We start from the raw sequence: 8,270 nt of genomic DNA on the forward strand, positions 1-8,270 counted from the left end.
CTGGAGTTTCAGTCTGAAGTCCTGCAGCAAAGTTTTCTCGTCCTGTCTATCTGTCTTTCTGTCTGGCGGTCTGCGCAGTGTGTCCTGGCTCTGACATGGTATGTGTCATGTCTGTTTGGATTTGCACTGTGCCTCTATGATTCCTCTGTAATGAAATGTCACCTGTCAGTCAAAACTTGCCTTATTAACTATATTCTGTCCAAGTGTTTGTGTATGTGTGACACCACAGAGAGTGACAGATGGACTGAAGTGTAACACTACAAGCTTTCTTTCCATCCGCAGCGGTCCCACTTTGTAACAGCTCACCTGAATGACGAGGCTCGAGGTGATGTCGGCAGCAATAAAAATCAAATTCATATTTTGGATTTTTATTGACCTTACTCAGACTGCAATAAAACATACAAGAGATGGAGAGTAAGGGAGACAGAGGATGGAAAGTCCAAACTGAAGCCCACTGAGACTACTTTGTACTGTTGTGTATCAGGGCTACATTTACTTACAATGACTGGGCAGATTCATGTCAAGAAAATATAATCAGTAAATGTAGGAGTATCACAATTTAAACTCTGTTTTACAAGTGAAAGTCAATTTTTAAGTATAAAAGTACTCATTTAGCTCAATGATAGACTTCCTAAAATGCTATATTATTTCACTCTAGCCCAGTGGATCCCAGTACACCTTTTCTTTTCTGTCTATGTGAGGTTTTGTCTTTTAGTTTTTGTTTACTATTCATTAATTTAACTTATATTAAAAGTCAATGTACATGTACAATGTACTGGAAGAAACATTTGTCTAGAAAAGAGTAATCATTACAATAAAGTATTTTTTAAAAAGTATAAAAGTACTCAGGAAGAATTGCTACTGTCTGTCACTGTTATACTATTATATATCCTACTGAATTATTTTTACTGACGCATAAAATATTATTTCAATATTGTAGCTGGTTTTGGTTGAACTAATTTTGACAATTTCATCAGCTACTACTGTATTATTGTAGGTACATACAGTATGCTCATCAATCTTAATATGCAAAGTAGGTAAAACTGTCAAATAAATGTAATGGATTGAGAGTACAGAATAAAGTAGCCTGAAATAGATTTGTCTACAGGAGTAAAGTGTTCGGTGTAATAAACAAGGCAGCCAGTAGGTGCATGATGTGACACAGTGAGAGAGAAAACAAACTGGAAATGCTTCAGGTTGGAGTCGTCAGTCACTTAACTGGAGGAAATAATTTTCCCCTCCAATCCCCTACATTACAATAGGCCTTTTTTTCCACAGCAGGCATTTTAATTTGCGTTTGCAGGAAAAGCACAGGAACTAGACAAATTACATTAAGGAGGGCTCCGTTGTATTCAAGTGTTCCAGTAAGCCGTGACAGTGAGTCATCATCAGTTTTATTATTCACACCTGTGCTTTTCCTACCGTGACATGTCAGCATGTCTTCTTTTAAAAAGACCCGTGAGAGCCAACAGCAATATTCATTAATATATATTCATGGTGTTTTTTTTATTTGTCCACATTTACAAGGAGCATCACACTTCTTAACTACACTGTAATTAAAACAACAAAAGACCCGGTTTGATGATGCTGTGGAATGGCGCAGGATGATGGGAGATGTTTTCTTAAAAAAAACTTAAAAAACCACCCAATGAAAATCTACCAGACATGACAGAAACCATGCTCATGGATGAGATAAGATTAAAATTTCTCTTCTGAAGGACCATCACGAGACCTTATTTTGGACAAAATATGATCGGTAGTCTACGGCGAGAGACAAATAATTTTTCGATAACATTTGTGCCATGAATTATGTATATAATGTTTGTCAATTTAAAAGATAATTTTATAAGTCAAGAAAGTCTCTATTTGTCATAAACTGTCGAAATTTAACACTGTGAAGATGCATAATTAGAAAGACTACGTGTATGTGACATCATGACTTTTTCTCTCCAAAAGGTATTGTTACATGCTGAAGCTATGATCCCTGTGTGTTTTTGTACTGGGATGTAGTCACATGAACAACAGGTTTTACTCATTCTTACTCTTCCTGGCTGATAAAAGGACACTTTATGTAAAATATCATTACAAGCGTCGACGTATATTGTACAAGATGAGATGTGATTTACTAAGCAGTTAAACACACTGCAAACTGCAACTTTCTTGGCATATGTGTAATTCATGGCACAATTCAAATTGGAACAAAATATGTTTTGTCTCTTAACTACTGCTTATATTATTTAAGTAAGGTACCATGGGGCACACCGGAAGGGGAGGGAACTCTCTGCTCATGTCATGTTTAGCCATGTTTGCTGACTTCCTTCCTATGAAATATACAATATATCCCATAAGTTATAGCAACTAACTAGGAAATGCACTGTTATCTTAAATAAACTATGGATTTCACATAAATGGAAATGGAGAACATGACAGCTCCCCAAAAGTGATGCTAAAGCATCTCGATTGCCCCCTGGTGCTGACTGCAGTAGGGGTCATAAACCCACCCCTCTCCATTTTAATAGATAGGACATGGACCAAATTAAAATATCAAATTACGCATCAAATAAATGTTTCCCAAAGATGGTTTCTGTCTTTAAATCAGTTTTTATCTATGTTTGTCAAGTGTTCATTTTTCTGATCAGTTTGGTTTTAATTTGTTATTTGATGCTACAAAAAAGGGCGTATCCGTAATATTTTGGCTTCCATTTTGCACATTAGGAGGCAGTGGAGCCTCAGTGTTCATCTTCATTTATGTCAATGGTTTGAACATTGTTGGAAACATTTAGTTTCAACAAAACATACAACATATGTCTAATGTTTTTAGGCATTTTCATGTGGAAATGTTAAGCCCACATACAGTATTTTAACTATAACATAGCAAGTTGATTGTGGATAATAAGCTCACTGTATGAAAACATACTTGGGTCATACAACAGTTTACAGGACGTCTTCTCATGTGGGCATTCATTGTGCTTCATATGACCAGCTTTCATTGATGTTTATTGCCTCGCACATACCCATGTATCCACATCTTTCCCTCTCACTGTATGTGTGCACTTAATATAAAAGAACAGATGATATTTTTAAACCCAATTTGTTGAGAAAAAGCTGTCCCAGAAAACAAATTAATTATAAGAATGAGTACACAGACTATCACAAATGATTAGATGCCATGGAACAAGGTAAGGCTAATTCTCTCTTTTTTTTCCATCTAACCTTCCATTTTTGCTGTTTGTTTATGGGCTGCAGCACGTCACACACTTTTACCCTAGTAGGCCCTCCATAAATGCATGCCTGCAGCGTTAAAGTGCGTCTCCTTTAACTAAATGCCTCCAAGCTGCCACATCCTGTCTGTACTCAGGCGGGCTGAGGACAGCGATCCCCAGTGCCCAGGACTAACTGTAGCCTGTGGGAGTTTTCTCATGCCGATTGTGATACGCAATCTGGGGTCACATTAGTAAGGAAATCTACAGTGGGGGTCACCGATAGTGCCGTGGGGCTTCCCAAGGCAGGCATAGCCATAAACACAGCCTCAGTCCTGGTAGATATATCCCCCTCACTGCTTAGTCTGTAGCTTACAATATGCTGTTACACTGATTTGTCTGGGCCGGGACACAGGCCCACAGCCCCGCCTGTCTCCTCTGTTACCTTTCATGACCTGTGAAAGCTCGCTGACTGAATACTGTATTTTAACCACACAGATGCTCGCGCAAGGGTAGGGGAGGAATCGGTTGTGAGTAGTCGACACGAATGCTGTCAGCACGGATTGGTGAAATTGCATATTGGTGCTAGGTCGCATCCCCGGCGTGGAGTGAACATGGGGATGGGCGCCAGGCGGCTGGGTGACAGTTTGGGACAAAGCCGCGAGTTGTGAGATGAAGACAGACAGATGTATGGAGGTCGGAGTGCTGCCTGTACCTCCCGCTCCTGTCAGGTTTTGTTTTTGATTTCATCTTGTCCAAAGAGCTTGATGCACTTTTCTTTTCTTTTCTTTTTTTAAGAAGAAACTAGGATGAAAATCACTTTTACAGTACAGTTTAAGTTGTAAAATCATAATATGTGCTTTTTGGAAGAATACTAGCTGTAAAATATAAACTATTTAGGGTTTGCTTTTATCACACGATGTGCCTTTTGATTCCAAAACTGCCACAGAAAATTTTTAGTGTAGTTTTAATATTCCCTAGCATTCCTAAACCTTATCTCCATGACATGTTTCTTGTCCTTTTCTAGGCAAGACCTAAACTATACAGTAAGTCACTTTGAGCCAGTGTAGTATATGACTAGTGGTAGTCCACGCAGTGTGTCTTTTGGCTGTGGAGCTGCTGGCTCTTGTAGTGGAGGAGAGTCAGAGGATGCCAGAAATGTCGCACCTCCAGGCGGGGCCTTTGGGTCTTCATGACGACAACAGTGATGGGATTATATGAACCACCCTGCTGCTCCATGCAGAAACAGGCACCCAACGGCTAAAAACAACAAGCTGGTCCCCCCACTCCATCAAACACACACAAACACACACACACACACGCGTGCACATGCAAATGAGTGCATGTTGGAATATGTTTACAAGGGGGATGGAAGAGTTGGGTGAGCCAGTGACAGGAGTGGAGTGATGACATTTTTGTGGCATTTCATGTCTTTCCCTTAACATTTGTGACACAAGATTAGCATTGGAAGGCGTGCTTATGAGTGTGTGTGTGTGTCTCTGGCTGATCGGGAGGAGGCCCCGGAGACAAACGAACAAGTAATAAAGGCACTTTCTCCATTTCCTCCTCCTCTGCTTACATGCCAACCCTACAAGGCTGTGGGACACGCTGGGGGACACAGTACCAGCTCGCAGTAACAACAAACCCTGTCCCTGCCTCCCATCCAGCAGCAGCAGTCACTTAGGACTATTAATTACCGCTCTGAATTTCCTCCTCCTTTACCCGTAGCCATCCGTGTCCCCCTCAGACAAACAACCTCGGTGGGAGGATCTTGATTATTATAGCTTCTGAAAAGTCAGATTGTCTTTTATTGAAGTTGCCCACTGGCCATGCAGGTTTCTCTCTATCTCCATCTCTGTGTGTGTCTCACTCTCGCTCGGTGTCTTTCGTCCATGATTCAGACAAAATCTTATGCCGGAGCTCTTGCTCTTGTGGCCGGGAGGTTGATGAGGGAGACTCCCATGTTGTTGGAGGTTTGAACGGCTCACGTGAGGTTAAAGCGTGCACACAAACACATACATATGCTAAGCTGCAGCTTCAGTCTGCAGCTTCAGAGTGCTGTTTATGGCTTCACCAGCAGGGAGCACTGTGGGTCTTTGAAAAATCACTAAGTCCAGCTCCCGTCACACAGTCCAGATGCATCTAAACCAGGACTCAGCCTTGTAAAAATCAACTTTTTAATCTGAAATAAGAAGGTGACTATTAAAAAGAGATAGAATCACTTATAGGAATATCGAAACCACTGCAACTGCATCTTGAAAAATAATGAAACCAAGAAAATGGAGCACTTTTATTGTCTTTTTTATTATAATTCTGCATTTATTATATTATTTTTAAGACTTAAATCTGTGTGCTGACAAGAAGCCTCACATAACCTTATGAACAGAACAGTTTGGTAACATCATCCTTCACAATATCGGACGAGGAACAGGTTCAGTTGTGGTGTTAAAGGTACAATATGCAACATTTTCTTTAAAAAAACAATGCATAGACTCATATAAACATAATGCCTTTCACTTATTACCCTGTTTATTTTGCTGTGTTTGGGAAGCTTCACCAACCCAAAACATCCGTATTTGACATCAAGGTATCTTTCTGGTGCGTTTACGAACAGCTCGGACAAATCCTACTGATTTTACCTTTAAGCAGCTTGCAGTGGCCTCTTTTGTTGAAGTGCCGCACTCCGGGGCACATTAATGATTTCTTTTTGGCAGTTTTCAAAAGGTTAAAATGAAACTCCATCTTCCCGAGCGCAAACTTTGAAATGTTTAAGAATCACGGGCGTACGAGAGCACATTTGGGAGAACCTCTAATCCTCCCGCTCATCCGTCTTCATGTCTTTAACCCATTAGTTTGATTCACTACCTCTGGAGTGGGAAAGTGAAAGCTCAGGCCAGCACTTGTCTCTCCTATGACTGTGTCCACTATATCCCTTCCGTGTGGCACTTTATGGCCTGCTGGAGAGGGGGTAAGAAGGGACATGTATGTGTGTGTGTGTGTGTGAAAGAAGACGGAGAGTCAGGGTGGGATGGGGAGAAGGGGGGTGGAGAAATAGATATAGGGAGATTCAGAGGGTTATTTGTCCCTCTTCCCCTCTCTGAGAGCTAGGAATCATGGTCTGCATGACAGGTCGCCAGCCCCCGTCGGGGGTGATCTATATGAGACCCTCTTTATTGGCAATTTCAACCCAGGGACAGATGAGACTGCAGCCAGCCAGCCGGACAGCCAGACTATGATGAAAGCGCCCAGGACTCACCTGTGACTCTCACACTGAAGGCTAGAGAAATAATGCATCAGAGGTTATATGTGGAGCTATGTGTGGTGTAGATGTAAGAGCCATGAGTGTGTGTGTGGTGGAAATAATGTATGGTTGCTGTCATGCCCAGAGGTCTCCGTTTAGTATGGAGAGAATCACCGAGCTGTGTTGCAGGCAGATTTCGATTGAGATGGCGTGGATACTTTACATATTGTTGGAATGTAGGGTAAATAATTCAACTAGGAGCAACAGTCAAGAATCTGTCTGTGACTTATTGCTTTTGGCTTCCTGGCTTGTTGAACACGCGTATTCCATAACAAAACCACATACTGCACTGCATGTGAACCATATAAACTCTGTCTGTGCCATATGAGTGGAATATTGTTCTGCCTGAGTGCTGAGAAACATTAAAAAGCATTCTAAAAACCTGGATATAACACTGATTGTAATAAAACATTAAAGCCACCATAAGTACTAAAACATCACTTTAAGATTCTGACTGAACTGAAACAGAACTCTATTCTCCCACAGACTTTTCTTAACATCCTGCGCCGGGGTAACACTGATATCACATTCAAGCCCTCCTCTCCTCCCAAGTCTGCGAAACACATTTCCCATTTTTCAAAGTCTTGAATCGCACGAGGCAAATCACTGGGAACTAGCATGACAACATTCAAGCTCTGAGCAGACAATATATCCCGGGGCCATTCCTCCATCCAACGCGCCGCTGAATGAAAGACAGAAGCTTGCAAAAGCGACGAACACCATGAAATAGCCCTGTAATGAACAATTGCTCTCATATGAGAAGGCCTGTTCAGTCAGGACCAGCCATTAGACCCGTCTCTCTCTGTTCACTCCTAATCGATTAGTACAGTCTGCAAAGCATTGATCAGCGGTTCACTTTCAAGTGTCTGGATGGTGGAGAGAGGTTTTGAAAATACAGATTTTAGGGCATTGAACAGGTTTAGAGAGAAGCTAACTAAAATCTCCTTTTGAGGCTCTGAATAAAATAAAGCAGAAGAGCCCTATGATTTTGAGAATAGTGAAAAATAGGATTTTGCTTTGAATAGTGTGCACACTTTAATGCCTTCATTTACTGGCTGTATAAATACAAAATGTCACATTACATCAACCCATTATCTTCTGTAACCAATCAGTAGCTCCAAAACATACTTAACATTGTTTTATCACCTTGATACTTTGTAACTTCATCTAATATTATGGGAATTTCCTACATAAACATGTTTTAGACTCATTAGTTCATTGGTCAAATGAATGCTGCACATCTGTTATTGGTGTTCACAGTGCTTTTTATGCAGCACTACCTCTGCCAAATCCTAAATATGTCTATTTAAATTTCTGTTGATGGAGATTTATAACCTTTCTGGCATCTAATTGACCCTTTCTAAATGTCACCCCCTTTCACTCTGTGCACCAATAACAGCTGAGCAAACTTGGTACCTTGGCCAACTTTCTCCTTTCCTGTAAAAACGACATATATTCACATCTCAATGTTAGCAAAATGCTAGCCAACTTGCTAGCTAATGATTGACGTATATTAAATGGCTAGTTAGCTAGCACCAGCTCATGTTAGCAAAATAACTAGCTAGCTTATATAAATTAGGTAGTTAGATGGCAATTTGCTTAAGATGTGAATATCTTTTGTTTTTCCAGCAATGTCGCTTGACCATCTCAAAAATCTGGTTTTTGTTTTCAAGTACAGGACACAGGAAAGAAAGTTGACCACTTTCCAGGCTGTGTAACTGTTATTAGAGCACAGAGTGAAAAGGGGTGGGACTTAGGAAGGGCCAAAC

The sequence above is a fragment of the Lutjanus erythropterus genome, chromosome 21, assembly GCF_056507025.1.
Source record: "Lutjanus erythropterus isolate fLutEry1 chromosome 21, fLutEry1.hap2, whole genome shotgun sequence".
NCBI lineage: Eukaryota > Metazoa > Chordata > Actinopteri > Lutjaniformes > Lutjanidae > Lutjanus > Lutjanus erythropterus.